This window comes from Macadamia integrifolia, chromosome 13 (assembly GCF_013358625.1).
Source record: "Macadamia integrifolia cultivar HAES 741 chromosome 13, SCU_Mint_v3, whole genome shotgun sequence".
In the NCBI taxonomy this organism is placed as follows: domain Eukaryota; kingdom Viridiplantae; phylum Streptophyta; class Magnoliopsida; order Proteales; family Proteaceae; genus Macadamia; species Macadamia integrifolia.
Window position 1 is genome coordinate 22,440,422 of NC_056569.1, and position 4,061 is coordinate 22,444,482.

The window sequence follows — 4,061 nt, forward strand, 5'->3', positions numbered from 1 at the left end:
GCCGAACTCCCAACCGAGGGGGAGGCCTTCTGTTAGGTCCGTTCGGGCGCAAACCTCGAGGCTTCGTAACCTGATGTGGCGGTGCCATTAATGCTAGGGAAGTCGTACCGCATTTCCCCCCCATCTATATAGTGTGGGGGGCCATTTGTGGGGCACTTTTCTTTTCCCTTCGGAGAGCTCACCTTCGGCCTCGGTGTCCCTTTGAACCTTCGCCTTCATCTTACTTCCCTTAGTTTAGCAACACCCACAAGTAAGTGATGTCTTCCTCGTCGGGCTGCAACCCATCGTCCTGCGAGAGGTCGAGGCCGAAACGTAGGCATAAGAGTCCAGGGGAAGTCCGAGGGATGCCCTCGGATTCCACCGACTCTCCCTCCTCCCGTGACTCATCGTCTGCGGCCTCACCGTCGGGGTCCAGGGGTGGCTCTAACGGCGAGGGGTTCAGGGAGAGGGTGCTCGATTCCTGAGCCCAGACCCAGGAGCCCTTAGAAGTGGAGGCTCTCAACATCGTCTCCACGATGGACGAACCAGAACTGGAGGAGCTGAGGGCCTCCTTCAGTGTTTCGAACGCTTTCGAGCTCCGTCTGCCCAGACCATCCGACCGAGCCAGCTATCGGAACTCCGAGGAGTTGTGCTTGTACAAGGAGGCCTTCAAGGCCGGTCTTCGGCTGCCTCTCTACCCCTTCTTTACCAAAGTGTTTCAGCACTATGGGGTATGCCCGACCCAGCTAATGCCGAACGGGTGGCGACAAGCGTTAAGCTTCGTCATCTTCTTCGTACGGCACAAGAGGCCCCTCTCCCTTCCCCTCTTCATCAATTGTTTTCTTCTTCAGGCCTTTAAGGGGCTTACGGGTTGGTACTATTTTTGCCCCCGAAAGGACCTTCGACTACTGAAGGGTTACCCGACTTCCATCCACTGATGGAAGGAAAAGTTTTTCTTTGTGAAGTCGACCGAGGGGGTGCCCTTCGGCACGGTCTGGGATATCCCGGACCTTAGGGATGTGAACTCCGCCCCTGCCCTATTCGGGGTAGACACGGAGTCGTTGGCAATGGCGAGGCGGCAAGAAGGTTGTTCTCTAGTCAAGGCCGACTGCCTCAAGTCCGACGCCATACTCTTCAAGTTCAGGCTTAGCCAGGGTGAGTTAGGCTAGCCCCCGTCTGCTTCCTTCGAGTGTCGGTTCTTTGTGCTAATTTCCTTGCTTCTTCCTGCAGTGCAAGTCACCAAAGCCGAGGCTAAGGCCGACGCCGCGGCGAGGCACGCACAGATCAAGGAGGCCAAGGCACGTGACGCCCAACAACAGCCGAGGCCGAAGCGGAAGGAGAAGAAGGGACCGTCCTCCGAGACCCCGAAGAAGAGGCCCAGAGTCGAAGGGCCGAGTGCCGAGGCTGTCCAGGCCCTCGCAGCTCCAGGCCAAGACGGGCCTGCTCAAGACCCCTCCCCTGCCGCTGTCTCCCGAGGCCCGAGGGTTGCGACGACGAGGGCCGAGGTGGGTTCGTCCCCTAATGGTCAGTGAAGGAGGACGACAAGCTGGCCGTCGGACGGGTCGCTCAAGAGTTGGTGATGAAGGGGAGTCTTCCCCGAGATGCCACCGAGGCCCAGAAGCAAGGGACGGCGGCAATGATCACGTCCGCATGCATCTTCATGGCGGGGGTAAGCTTTGGTCCCCCTACCTTCTTCTACTTTTTTTTTTTTGCATTCTGACCTTCGGTGTTTTGTGCAGGCTCAGAATCAGATGGGTCAGCTGGCGGTTCGAGCCGAGGCTATGTGCTGAGACCTTGAGGTCGCCGAGAGGGAGAAGGTCTCCCTGGACAACGAGCGCTCCCTCCTCCTCGAGAAGGTGGAGCACTTGGAGAAAGAACTAGCCTTCGAGCGCCGAGAGTGCGATCGGAAGCTCTCGGAGCTGAAGTCGCAGGTGAAGGACCAAATTCAGGAAGCCGAGGCCCGAGGGGTCGAGGAGTATCGGTCCTCCGAGGACTTCAGGGAGGAGATCAAGCACGCCATCGCCCCGGGGTACACAATGGCGCTACCAAGGTCCGAGATTGGGTCCTCGAGCGCTACCCCGAGGTCTCCTTCGAGGACAGCGGCCTCATCTTCGAGGACGACAACGTGGAGGCAGCCCCATCGGCCACCGAGGTTGCCGATGCCGATGGCGGAGGCTACAGCGAGGAAGGCGAGGTCCAACTGCATCGAGAAGTCCCCTCGACTCCCGGCCATGGAGGTTTGGATCAGGAGACCCTCCTAGCCGAAGATGAGGCCGCAAACCCGATCGATGCCCCTTGAGGTCACCTCGGGCCTCAGCTCAGACTGCCGCCCCCCTTTTGTTATGTAATCAGCCTTCGGGCTTCTTGTAGTTCGGGCTTTAGGCCTTGTGTAATTAGCCTTCGGGCTTTTAATGTAACTACGGCCTTCAGGCCTGTTTTGTAATCCTTGCCTTCGGGCTTTATGAATGCATAAATCCTTTTTCATCTCTTCTATCCCTCTTAGTAATGTTGTCTTTAATTCGTACATAGGTGCAAAGAGCCGAAACCCTAGTTGACCTTCTTAGGCGCATGGCCCCGAGACTTGGCCGAAGGCCGACCTTTCGATAGTCAGACGAAGGCCGACCCTACAATCATCAACCATTTTTTACCAAGTGTTCACCCTCGGCTCGAGCCGACGGGTCTGTCAGACGAATGGATCTAGGACTTGGACGAAGTACGACCCTTCGATAGTCAGACGGAGGTCGACCCTACAATCACCAAGCAATTTTTACCAAGTGTCCACCCTCGGCTCCAGTCGAAGGGTCTCTTAGACGCATGTATCTAGGTCTTGGCCGAAGGCCGACCCTTCGATAGTCAGACGGAGGTCGACCCTGCAATCACCAAGCAATTTTTACCGTGTCCCCCTTCGGCTCCAGTCGACGGGTCTGTCAGACGAATGGATCTAGGACTTGGACGAAGGACGACCCTTTGATAGTCAGACGGAGGTCGACCCTACAATCACCAAGCAATTTTTACCAAGTGTCCACCCTCGGCTCCAGTCGAAGGGTCTCTTAGACGCATATATCTATGTCTTGGCCGAAGGCCGACCCTTCGATAGTCAGACGGAGGTCGACCCTGCAATCACCAAGCAATTTTTACCGTGTCCCCCTTCGGCTCCAGCCGACGGGTCTGTCAGACGAATGGATCTAGGACTTGGACGAAGGCCGACCCTTCGATAGTCAGACGGAGGTCGACCCTACAATCACCAAGCAATTTTTACCAAGTGTCCACCCTCGGCTCCAGCCGACGGATCTGTCAGACGAATGGATCTAGGACTTGGACGAAGGCCGACCCTTCAATTGCCTTTGGTAAGTTCCTTCGGCCTTGAGTCAGGTCTCAGGTCGACGGTGACCTTCGGTCAGGTCTGTTCGGCTTTGGCCGAACTCCCAACCGATGGGGGGACTCGGCCAGGTCAGCCCAGCCTTGTTCGTGCCTCGACCGTGGCGAGGACCTTCAATCAGCCGTTCAGCAGGGTTAAAGGTCATCAGCCTGGAGAATGTCTCAATTGCCGTAAACCAGCTTTCGTATTATCCATGAATGAAATCTTTCGGAATTTAAGATGAAGAATTACAACTTAAAGGTGCACAAGGGTGATAATTGTAAAAAACTACAGACGGAAAGAACTACAAACGACAAGAGTCTTAAATTTGAGAGTTCCACGATCAGGGTACCCTTCCTCCCCCCGTAGTCTCTAGGTGATAGGACCCTGGTCGTATTACCCTCGAGACTCTGTAGGGCCCTTCCCAATTTGGATCTAGCTTCCCTTGATGTCTTGGTTCTGACACTTCCGCCCTTCTGAGGACGAGGTCGCCCTGCCTGAACTCGTTCTTCCGAACTTTGGTGTTGTAGTGTGTCGAGACCCTTTGCTGGTAAGCGGTGATCCTTTCTTGCGAAGTTTCTTTGGTTTCTGCCAAGAGGTCTAAATTTGCTCGGAGCCTTCCGTCATTTTCGTCTTCGTTGTAGTACCGAATCCGATGGGTAATGGCCCCTATCTCCACTGGGAGTACAACTTCAGTGCCGTATGTTAACATGAAGGGTGTTTC